Source organism: Mycteria americana, chromosome 6 (assembly GCF_035582795.1).
Source record: "Mycteria americana isolate JAX WOST 10 ecotype Jacksonville Zoo and Gardens chromosome 6, USCA_MyAme_1.0, whole genome shotgun sequence".
In the NCBI taxonomy this organism is placed as follows: Eukaryota; Metazoa; Chordata; class Aves; order Ciconiiformes; family Ciconiidae; genus Mycteria; species Mycteria americana.
Window position 1 is genome coordinate 5,809,187 of NC_134370.1, and position 12,724 is coordinate 5,821,910.

Genomic DNA, 12,724 nt, shown 5'->3' on the forward strand with positions numbered 1-12,724 from the left:
TTCAACCCCTTGAAAACCTTCCAAGTAGAGGTGGAACACCATACAGATAATTTAAGCCGAGAGACAATGTCTCTGCTCATTTTTGACAAATCCCTTAAAGCCACAATTTTCTAAGCACCCAAAACATAACAGAAAAACTCTAATCCAGGAGCTGGAGAGGTGACTTGGGTACAACTGACAACAACCAAAGATAATTTAGGATTGACTGTTTTAAAATGACATGCTGAGCTTTTCTGTTTCCAAAGATCCTTCACTGATTCATTTTTGTTCTGGAGGGCACAACAGACATTGTACGCTTCTGTTAAACAGAGAAGACACAACTTTGATTTGCTAGAAGCATGAAACTATTAGCAACATTCTAACATCTACAAATAAGAACTGGAAGTCTCCAGGATATGATGACCCCTAAATGTAGATTCCTTCTCTAAAGTGGTCAAGAAGAAGGAAAAAAACAGTTGCAAGAGGCCAGTATTCACCTGGAAGAGAATTCCTAAGCATAAGAAGTTAATCTTCAAAATTAAAAACCTGAAATAAGTACCAGTAGCATTGACCTCTCTACCCCTGATCAAACTATGAGGCATATCAAACAATATATCCCTCCCTCAACATCTAATCCAACTTCCAACCAGGCCACAATATAGAAGAATCATCATTTGCACTGATGAATCATCTAACAAAAACAGCAGTCTTATCTTGCACTTAAGTCTTACTCAGTCATCACTCTGTCTTCAAAACATATCTGATCTGCTGTTTTCCAGGAAGACTTGTTAAATAGGGTAAGCCAACTATTCCCTTCTTTTCCAGTGTACCTCAGCAAGTCCAAACTATTCTATGATTTTAAGTCAAATGACTACAATTTTATTCCATACTATCTACTACATAAATGCTACAGCATTAATCCTGGGTGCTTTCAACATCCATGTATAACCAACATTTATTAAAATACACATTTTACAACAGAAATGCATCAAAGCATATAACGTACCTTCTTTCAGTACAGATTGAATCCAGTAAAACCTGCAACACCCCAAGACCCTTGGTATAATAATATGCCAATGAGAAACAGTTGGCTCAAACTGAAGCAAGAAACAACTGAGATGAAGTTAACCACAAAAGATGCATGCAATTAACACGGACCATCACCTCCCTCCCTACTACACTGGCAGTTAAGGTTCTTCACAGCCACTTCGGTCTGCCTCCCAGCTCCAGACACACTGCTCGCCAGAAAGCCGCAATCATTCAGCATGGACAACGACATCACTCCATGCACAAGCTCTCCATCTTTAGGCTAAGCTGCAGTAATGTTACCTTTGTCTAGGTAAAAATCTCAGCATGTTTTAGGGGAAGATTGGAGTTCTAAGGACAATGTTCTGAAGTTACCCAAATCCATCATCCGCTGACCTATTTCAAATACTGATCTACAAGTTCCACGATGGAAGAGACTGGTACGTCCTCAAAAACTTTCACAGGAATTTCTGCAAGTGATGTTTCATGCTCTTAATGTAACCCCTTTCCTCCATTTTAAGGTATTTGCAATAGCAGCCAAAGGCTTTGGGATATGATGAAATGAGGAAATGCACTGCACAGGATGCAAAATTCCTCTCTATCACTGATCTCTTAAGACAGCCAAAACAAAAAACCTCACCTATTAATGGTTTTTGCCTAGCTCAAACAAGTATTTTAATTGCCCCTCTGAGCTAACGCAAATAAAAGGAAGCATCCTGTGCAATGAGGCCATTATAAAAGACACTCTTGAAATTTATCTATTAACTTATGAGTGGTGACTAGCCTAGAAAGCCATAAAGTAAAATAACAAATTTAAAAGACAGTGAAAGAATATGTTCAATAATGCAAAGTTTTTACAACAGGCAGAAGTAGTTTTCATCAATTCATATTAAGTCTAGCTAATACAAAGTTACTCAAAATGAGATATAACCAGAGCGATGAGTACAGAGGAAAACAAAATATAGTTACACTAATTCACTTTGACTTCTCGTACACTCTCAATTTGTTTTTAAAACAAATTTTAAAAAGCTTATTAATTTCAGTTACAGACTAGTTAGAATGCTTAATAATGCAGGTTCAGAGTTGATTATTATTTACAATTATTTTTAATGTTATTATGGGCCTTTTCAAAATTTTAAGTGCTGTATGTAAAACTCCAAATATGACAAATTAGGTCCTTGTTCTTGAAAATGCTTACATGCATTAGGCTATAGAAATTGTTCCATTCATGACAACTAAACCAAATTAAAAATTAAGCAGGGAATAAGCACATTACCTATCAGGATTACTTATTATTACTGGTTACTCATTAGTAAAAAAAATTGTTTAGTTTCAATTACTAGTAACTATTTTATCTACGCCAACCACTCCAAGAACTCAGATTCCACACACTGCCAGCTATTTCAAATTCAACCCAGACTTGACTTCAAATATGAAAGGGCAAGAGTCTCAAAAGCATCCCAATGACTTTGAAGCACTAGGACTATCTCCACCAAACTACAAATCCTGAGGACGCTCATTTGACCTGAGGAAGTTCAATACGAAAAGGTGAGGCTGGTTTAAAAAAAGTTTGCCATTTTTGAGCCAGCGTTGCTGATTTTCGCCCTGAATCCTGGGTACAAACTCACCAGCACAAACACACACACCCCTTCTTCCTGTGAAGTATGCAAAAAATCAAAAGGCCAGCTGGTTAGGAAATTAACAAGTTGAAAATATCTTCTTCAGCTTTCACAGAGTACTCTTACATTGTTAAAGAAAGAACAGCATATACATGAGAGGGTGTTAAATTAATTTTGAAAGTACTACTTGAAAAAAAAAATTATCTGCCTTAGTAGCACCAAAATGTTGTGCTGAAAACATTGGGTAGAAGCCAAACAGAGGGAAACTTAAAGAGCGCTGCAGTAGTAAAAGATTACCTTTTACATACAGATCCAAAGGCAAGTTCCAAATTTAAATGCAAGAATATCACATTCAGACTAATTCCATTAAACTGTACATTTAAGAGACTCTAAAGCCAGCTCTGAATAGCTGAATACCTGCAAACTGTGATTTCACATTACATGTCTACTAGTAGCACAGCATATTACAGGCCATCTGAACACAACATTTAACAATTTTGTCTACAGTGAGCTCAGAACAAAGCAAGCAAGCATATTTTTTAATGCTCGTATCCAACTGTGGAGTCTAACAAGGACTGTAAACAACTGATTTTTCAGTTCATTTAAAATATCAAATAATGAAGACTATCAGATGAATATTTGGCTTGACCTTTTTTAAAAATGTAAAAATATTTCATGAAACCAAAGCACACAAAGCAAGTCACTGATTATCAAATTTGATTTTATAGAACTGATTTAGCAAATTCAATGCAGAATTAAAAATGCAATGGTTCATCTACATTAATACTTTGGGAAGGAAAAATTGTTGCCATTAAGATTTCACCTCACTTATTTTAATACCGTGGGACTTCACAGTACAGACTACGTTCAGTTCATTGCACAAGCCACTATGCAGGCCAAAATTCCCACTACAGCAAGGACTAGATGTCTCCTCCAGAATCTAGCTCACTTATCAGTCATGTTAGTACTACACAAGGATTCACAGCGATTAGGACTAATCTCAGAGCTCTTCTGTAAGCACAAGTTTAGTGAAAGTTCTTTAGGAAGCATAAGGCTTTGTCTGTCTCATGTAAGTGAACTCATTTACAGAACACATGCCAGCTCCTGTTTACCATGGTGGGAGGAAAAAATTAAGCCCCCATCAAACAGCAAGAGTTTGAGGTCATTACTTCCCCCCCCTGCTTTTTTACACTTCTTAATTTAAGAACATGAAATCCCACTCTGGTACATTTAACAGAAGTCTCACCTGACACAGAGAGAAAATATCTAATATTTTCTATTAGATAAAAGTTTATCCTCTATGATAGGTTTTGTAGCATTGTAACAGCACACTAACACTTCATTTGAAGAACATACTTCCCTGTAACTTATCTCACACAATTAATTTCCAGCAGCCTTCCTCCTTGGAAGCAAGCTGCGAGCCCAAGGATTGTCCTCGCATCAGGCGCAGCCCATGCCTGGTTGCTGACCTTCTTCTTTACCTTTCTTCTCATTTGTGCAATGACACAAATACCAGTTTACTGCACAGCTGTCATTCTGCACTGACACTGGTCTTTCTCAAAGCGTAAATTACGATGCATACGGAAAATAACAATGCTCCACCTACAGAGTAATCCTAATACCACCAGGAAGTCAGCAGGCTCCTGGCACTTTGCAGTATTGCTGTCTGACCTATACGCAGTGAGACGGAAATACTCCAGAAGAATCACAAGTCCTGTGTATGTGCAACAACATGCCTGGAAATCCTGAACTTACCATGAGTATGCAACAGACTGGTTTTCAACACACTGTACTGCAGCCTTCCCCCAAGAAGGGAACAAATGGACCTCCCAAAGAAATCCTGCTTCTCCACCCAAAAAATCAGGGCACCAGCACAAATTAGGAAGACAGTATAAATAAATGACAGCACCTACAGTGAACTTGACTTAAGGAAAAAAAGGTTAATGAGAAAAAAAATACAACCAAAGCCTCAAGTCCTGAATAAGCAGGAACACTTCTGAAGCAACATCCTTTAAGCACTGCTACCTAACTTTGCAGCACTAGTGCACATACAGGCACTGAGTCTACTAGCTACAGAAATAACTTGCCAGATGAATTGTTAGTACAGCCGAAATTTCCATTTGTTATTATAAACCTACCTAAAGAGTTAACCAATATATTTAACAACATCTTTTGAAGTGCAGTTTTAAGAGGACTGCTCACTCTTACAACAAACCCAACATGTAACTGTTTTAGCTCTTAACAGAAGAACACTTAATTAAGCAACTAGTCTGAGCAAGTTCAAACATATTTTCCTGGACATGGGATGCAAATGTGGTGGGTACTAAAGCACTCACAGAGAGCATACACATCAAAATAATTACATATTAAACTAATGAATTTATCACCTGTTTGTATAGAGTCTGTTCCTGGGAGTGTTGACTCTCAACAATGAAAACATGTTTGCAAAGCTTGATAACTGCTGTCTAGTCTATAGTTTACAGCAATGACAATACCATCTTATATTTCCCACCAGAAGGATTTTAAATCCAAAATACTTTTAGCTCTATACAGTTACTAAAGACACTGCTGTTTAGAGGTGGCTGCAAATTCTTTTCCCCCTCAGGGGAGTGGGGAGGTAGAAAAGCTCATCTTTTCTCATCCTCTTTCACATGAAAAGACAATAAATCAGACTAATTTAAGAGATTCTGCCTACCATGCCAGCAGAACAAATGAACAAAATTGATAGCTAAAACATTTGGATGTAATGATTAGCTAGAATTAAAAGCGTTTTCCAAAGAAGAGAACAGTCAATAGAGAAACAGAGACAGCTTTGCTATTGTTCCCTGTGTGGCAGAATCATAATGGAAAAAACTTTGCCTTGTTCATTCAAGTTTGTCAAGCGTTGTTTTTATACTTTCTTAAATAAACAAAGCAATGCAGTGCTCCTTAAAGTTCTAAGGACTTGCCTTCTCTCTTTAACTGATCCAAGAGATTTCCAGTCAAAACTTCCCCCACCCCCACGCCGATTTTTCCGATTTTACTCCTTCTGCCTGGAGCTTACCCCTAGCTTTAAACTTGGGCAGTCTCTTAGACCTCTCCCTCCTAGCATAAGGGAGCTATATGCCCCATGTTACTACCGCACCTGAACACATCAAAACCTGACTGACTTACCCTTATAACACTCCTGCGATGCAGAGAGCTGCTACTGCTCTGCACTTTCAGTATGAGAACAGAGGGACAGAGAAGCAGCTTGTCCCAGGCCACACAGGAAGCTTTTGGCAACACAGAGAGCTGAACCTGTTTCCCAAGTCCCAGAGCAGCAACCTCACCATTGAACCACCTTTCTTCTACATAAAATACCTGAAACTATTCAGATTTTCAAGGCAAAGGCATATGTTCAAACCTGAAAACTGTTTAAACTGTTGAATGCCACAAATGTCTACCAGACCTGCAACTCCCTACTTGTGCAGATAACATCTGTTAAAAGTAAGTGGCTTATACAGTTCTGCACCAGAAAGCTTAATAAGTTCCTTCTCCAAGATTAAAGAAACACCTACACATTCTAGATGCTTCTGCAAGTCCCTGGAGGGAGAAAATGCTGCTTAGTGCTGAGACAATGAACCAAGCTTCCTTCCTCAACAGTAACAAAACCCTGCTGCTTTACCTAGCACTAACAGGAAAGTGTTATTTATAAAATTGAGCCATATACAAATATGTATCTAAATGTTTCTCGAAGTTAGTCTATAGCATGTATCAAGATGACCTTAGACTTACAAATTTTCAAAGTCCTAATTAGAGAGAGCAGTGCAAGAGTAGAAAAAATTGAAACAGCTCAGCCATATCTCCCATTCCAATTCATTTCAGTCATTCTCTGCATTAAAGTGTAACTTCAGAATCTGAACTTGAGCCATACTTGTTACTCTGACCTCTTCAACAGGTAATTTTTTAAAAGCTGCTACATTATTTCTATGTCAGATAAGTTCACTGGAGTTTTGATATTTATATTTCTTATATAATTTTATAAGCACTGAGAGCAACACTTCTAGCACGTCTTGTTGCATTTAGGCTCAAAACCAAAAGAATACACATACTGACTGCTGTATGTCTTGTATCATTTGTTTCCTGGTGACATCTACAGCACTTGCTCCACTTTGTAAAAACATTTTATGCTAAAGCCACTTACCTAAATTCCCATATTTTGGCACTGAAGTAAGTTACTATCCTGTATTTTCATGCAATTATACACCTGCACAAAGGTTTATTTGGCTCCAAACCTCATTAAGTATTTTCTAAGAATGTTTTTGTTCATAATTATTGGGGGGGGGGGGGGCGGGGGCGGGAATCATCTTGCAAGAAAGATACATGCTCTTGTATCACAAGCTATTGTTTAGACAAACACTGACCTACAGCTGGATGCAAGAAAGCGCACACCACGGCATGCAAGGAAATTTCTCACATATAACATGCACTCACTTCCCAATGCTGCTGGTTTGCTGCATTTTGAACGAAATACATTCACTATGATAGCTGTCAGCTTAAATAACCAGGAACATTTAGTGATAAAGACATCGATGGAATTCTAAATCTACTAAAATAGATTAAGAATTTTGCAGGCCTGGCAGTTTGGGCTATGTCCAACACTACACTGGAGACTGTATTACAAGTAGAGATCTGTTCATATTTCAGTAATGTCCTCAAGTCCTTTCTAATCTGTTACAGTCAATAAAAACTGACTTTCACACTTCCTCTCTTCTACACTAACACTCTGACATACAGTCGGCCTTTATTATTCCTGCTGATATAGCTTCCTTGCCTTATGAAATAAGCCACAGCTACCTGGAAAAAAACAAGGCCTTTTCCTGCATTCAGGTCTTTTCCTCACATACACACCCTCCTTATTGCCCGTGTGTGTGTGTGTGTGTGTGTGTGTCTTCTCTCTGTCACTCAGTTACTACTCCTGAGGAAGGGTAAGTACAGGAGGAGAAAAGGAGGAAGAAAAGCATTAAGATGCTTCCTACTTTATTCATACACTGGTTCTTCTTCTGTCTATTCGCTAATTTATACGAAAGCATCTGCTCCTCTGAAACATTTAAACACTCAATATACCTGTCAGTGACCCACTGTGCATCTTTTTCTTTATTTCCACCCTCGAAATGCATAGCTATACAACGGAGCATAAGGCCAACTGTAGTTATAAAACACAGAAACAGCTTAAGAAAATAAATTTCATCATTACAATTTACTAACTCGAAATTAAAGTTTCCACACTAACAAAATAAAATCGCAATGTTTAGTAACTGCAAAAAAAACACAAGAGAGTCACACAAAGTTTTACTTTTTATGCAAAGCTGTCTCCAGCAGTCTAGTATTCAGTGAAATCTAGGATACACAAAACCCCCATGTATTATCTCTTGAATTATCACTTTCTGCAGCATCAGTGCTTATTTATCTCCGAATTAAAAGGCTCTCCTCCAAATATCAACCAGGCTAAGAATCTCTCTCTACCATGACAGATTTCAGCCCACTTTTAACACTTACTCATGTGACAAACAGGAAAAGTGCACTTCTACACTTCTCTGCTTTACATACCTAACCATTTTATGTATTGTTACTTGTGTGACTCTCTCAAGTAAAAATAACAACCAGAAGTAGGAGACAAGACTGCAGGGACCTAAAAGGCAAGTCCACTGTTCCAAACCCACTGTTTAAGACTTACTAGAATGCAGCGAGTGTCCTGTGAATTTATCCAATGTGGAGCCTCAAGAGAACAAGTGATAAAACTTAAAGAAGTCTTCCTATATGTAACTGCTTGTACAGACCTTCTCAAGGACCACCGAATTTGCTTTAAAGTTGCACCTGTAACTCAGTTGTGAAATAAACTGACACAAGACTTCATCATACTTCATAACTTACTTTCAAATCAAAACCCCCATCCTTAAAAGTGCAGTATAGCAAATTCATTAAGACAGAGTAACTCATCATAGAGCAACCAGCCAAAGTTGCCACGCACAGCTCCATCTCAGTAAAGACTGTGTTTGTGCTGCATCATAATGAACACAGCCCACGTATAAAAAGGAAGTGGACAAATCAAAGAAAAAAAAAAACCAACCCAAACCCCGCTGGATGCAACAGTGAGAAGCTATTCCTGGCACCTCATAGGCCCAAACTGTATGATCAAATATGGCTCTGTCTTCCAGTGTCAGGTATGGGATTGGGTAATGGGAAGAGAACAGACAATGTATCTTTACAGACAGTATGGCCTCTTTTAGTAAAATATGCAATTTGTCAGAAGGCAACAAAAAAGCTGATGCCATTCAGCTTACTATATGCAGGGACGTCTAGTAGTCTCTTTAGAAGTACTATGCTTTTGTAAGAAGGTGAAGCATAGAGAGATCTAGCTCTTAAGAATCTAAAAAGTATTCTCCCTCTCAGCTTTACTCAGATAAGCAACACCACTTTGTTCATGCCTAATTCATAATGCTCAGCCTAACAAATTAATAACTGTTTCCCCACTTGAAGATAAACTGTTCTTTTTGCTTGTTTATAAACTAACATAGTACCTTGATTAGTGAAAATTTGACTTTTTTTTTAAAAAAAGGCCTCAAAACAGGAGCCTGTTCCCCAAAGAGAAACTGTTGTCCTCTTGATGTTAATTTGCAAACATTTTATGCAATAACATAATGCCTTTTATGACAGTTATGCATTAGTTACACCTAAGGGAACTGCACAATACATACAGTATTTAAGTCTGTGTTAAGCTAGTAGCAGGCGAAATACACATCTAGAATTTTACATGTGCTAAAAACTGCAAGTATGACAATATTGGTTACAGTTTAACATTCATTTACAGTCAAGTTATCCATTTAAAGACACTTTGCTTCAGTAAATAACCAGTCCAGGTTACAACTAAGCTAGAACACAACTCAGAGGCGCAGACTTGCATTGCTAGCACAGGCAACAGCTTTCCAAAACAGCCCTCTTCAGAACTAGCGCCTTCGAAAGCTAAAAGCAAACTAGCTACTAAATGTTAGCTGTCCCACTCGCACTCAGCTCTCCTTGAAGCTGCAGCTTGAGATTTCAATACCAAAGGCGAGCACAACCGAGAGAGGCCCGGCTTGGCAGCCGAGCAGGCGGGGTGCTCCGGGAGCCCACACCCTCCCAGGCACCATCACTGCAGAGCTCTGCCCAGATAAGATCGCTCCTTCCCATCATGCTCAAAGACCGAAGTTGAGAAGAAGAAAGAAGAAGAAAAAAAAAAATATTACGGGTAATGAGATCATCCTCTTACCTCTGGGGACGTGACAGAGCCTTGACTGCTTTACCAGGGCAATTATGCCACGGCCTCCTCTACACTGCCCCCGAGGTGAAACACGGGGAGAGCCCCCACGCCAAGGAAGCGGCTTCGAGGGAAAACGAAAAGGAAGAAAAAGGCGAAGGAGGAGGGAAGGGACAGGCACGAAGCGCTTACGATCGAGGAGCTACACAAAGGCAGAGGCATCGAGGGAACAGGACAGTGCCCTGCCCGGTTAAACACCGGGCAAGCACGGAGGGAAGAGCATCAACCAGGCGGCTCCCGCACAGCGCCGGGCCGGGCCAGGCAGCCCCGCCGCCTCAGCCTCAGCCGCCTCAGCCTCAGCCGCCTCAGCCTCAGCCTCAGCCGCCTCAGCCCCCCAGCCCCGCCTCAGCGCCCCCGCCCCGGGCCGAGGCACTTACTGGAGTCCAGGGCAGTCCGGGAGCCCCCGCGAGGAGAGCCGGGCCGCGCAGGGACCCGCCGCCTCCTGCCGCGCTCCCCCCAAGGCCCGGCCCGGTTCGGCTCGGCTCGGCTCGGTTCGGCGGGCGGCCCTTTCTCTTCCCGCCCCCTTCTCCCTCCGAAGAAACTTCACCGCCTCCCGCCGCCACCGACCGCGGCGACACCGCCGAGGCCCCCGCCCCGCCCCGCGCATGCGCCGCAGCCCCGCCTCCCGGGCGGCACCGGGCGGCCCGGCGCCGCGGAGCCTTCCGGGATATGTAGTGCGGCACCGGTGGCTCCGGCGAGGTGGTGCCCCTGCGGCGCAACGCCTGACGGGAGTTGTAGTTCCCCGGCGGCGGGGCCTGCTGCCGAGGCGGAGCTGGAGCTGAACGTACCGCCACGGAGAGGGGAAAGCATCAGCCATCAGCCATTACACGAATACACGTGACACTGCTTATTTTCTGCAGCTTTGTTTTTTGAACGTGCAATTGCTTTGATTTTAATATTAAATTTAATGGAGAGGGACCCGCAGAAAAGGAATTAACAGTTTGGATGTGTGGAGGCTCTTCCCCTACACGTCTGCTCTCACAGAAGTCTTGTCGGTTCAGGTGCTACCTCCAAGCTTTTTGAAGCCTTAAGTCCCTATGGTTCTAGTGGTGAATAACACTACCAGTAATGATATTTAACCGATTTTAATGGGAATTACCTTCTAAGCATATACTATATTTATACTAAAATGCTTAGTGTTTTCTGAAATAGTAATAGAGATTTTTTTTTCCCCTAGCTTAAAGCCGTGATATCTCTAAAAATAGAAATCATTTGAACTCAGAAGTTGCATGAAGTACAGCTTTGTTTCAAGCTGGCATTTAACAACCGTACTTCACAGTGAAACAAAAGCTGTAATCAGAGCACAACAATAAGGCTGAAGTCAGCCGCGAACAATGCCGTACCATTCCCATGGCAACTTTTTCCTATCAAACCCGGGCTAGGTCACACACTCTGCAGCTGCACGAGCCAGAAGCTTTTCAATCTGGACTCCATTCACAATTATTCATACTTTTTTTTTTTATGATTTTCACTTAGCAGTGTTTTACTGGAGTTATTGTAAGACAATTAACAGTAGCCAGCACCGTGTCCCTCCCCCGCTTAGGTCCTGATTTGACATTTCTCGTGCTGACAGAACTGTCATGACTGTGGCAGCTCATTAAACGACTGCAGGATGTGGCCTGCCATTGCACTGCGTGTGGAAGAGCCCTTTGCAAAAACGATATGCCCTTTTTTGCAGTCAAAAAGCCGTGCAATCAAAAGCTGTTTCATAACGCATGTGCAGAAGGTGGCTGTATGAAAACCATGGCAGTCTACAGTCTGATATGCCTTAACTTTCAAACACTTTCTCCAACCTCCCAAACAAGGTTTGCGTAACCATGCATTGTGATAATAGGACTCAGGAAAGGAAAAAAGATTGCTACATTTGAAAGGGGGAATGTATTTTATTGGAATCAGGTAGCAAACCTCATATTGTAGTTTACCGTAGTTTCCATCACGGAAGACTACTGCAACCTTCCTTTTGAGATGGTCTAATTCTTTCCATGTTTGCAATTTAGTGAGGAGATAATAAGGTATATAAAGAATTTACTTTGCTTAAGCTGAGATACAAACTTTTTAAAATAGCCAAATTCTGTAAGTTGCACTATTCACAGAAATATGTTCACAAAATACACATGTGGGGAACCAAAAGATGAAGAGCTTAGCTATTGATCAGTGTGAGATGGAAAAGTCAGCTGCCACCAATGCAGCTTTTCCCCCATGAATTACACAGACGGCGCAGGTGAGCCCAACAGGGTATATCTCCATGCTAAACCATTTAGGTATCAATCTTTGACATCCAAGGCAACCTTATGTGTATAGAAACATATAGTAATCTCTAATGCCTCAATTTAAAGCACAAGTTACTTTCAGTAGGAAGCTGTCATAGTTCTAGTGTTATGATATTGTACTGATACACAGGCTACTTAAAGCTCAGCTGAGCTCACTGACTTTGAAGCAATTCAATATTTTCAGTATTCCTTTCTGTGGAGTGTGCAAAGGTAACAATTGAAAGAAATTGTCATGACAAACAGGTAAACTTCAGATCTGAAGTGATTAGATCACGTGGATACTTTCCCATTCTTCTGCAATACAAAGTAAGTGTACACAGATTACGAAGAACAGAATCTATCTTTTACCTACCCTGCAATGTCTAAAAATTTTCAAGAATAAAGTCTGCACTGGCTTCTGCCCCATGCAATGCCACTGACTTCAATTTAGAAATTGGCTCGGAGCCCAGTATATTCCAGCAGAATTATGAGACAGGCACTTATTTCCTCTCCAGTTGTCTCTATTCATAGTT

The 12,724-nt window shown here is 40.8% G+C and overlaps 1 protein-coding gene across 6 annotated transcripts in view; it reads right to left on the minus strand.

The window, feature by feature from the left end:
• Window positions 1–10,529, minus strand: part of PLEKHA1 (pleckstrin homology domain containing A1) — a 37,345-nt gene extending 26,816 nt beyond the window's left edge. For 2 of the 6 annotated variants that reach the window (XM_075504403.1, XM_075504402.1), the window contains exon 1: window positions 10,320–10,527. The gene's annotated coding sequence lies outside the window, so the exon portion shown is untranslated. Of the gene's footprint in view, window positions 1–9,894; window positions 10,153–10,319 lie in introns of those variants that run through there. The other 4 variants (XM_075504399.1, XM_075504401.1, XM_075504400.1 and 1 more) reach the window with 4 other exon arrangements.
• Between the last annotated feature and the right edge of the window lie 2,195 nt (window positions 10,530–12,724).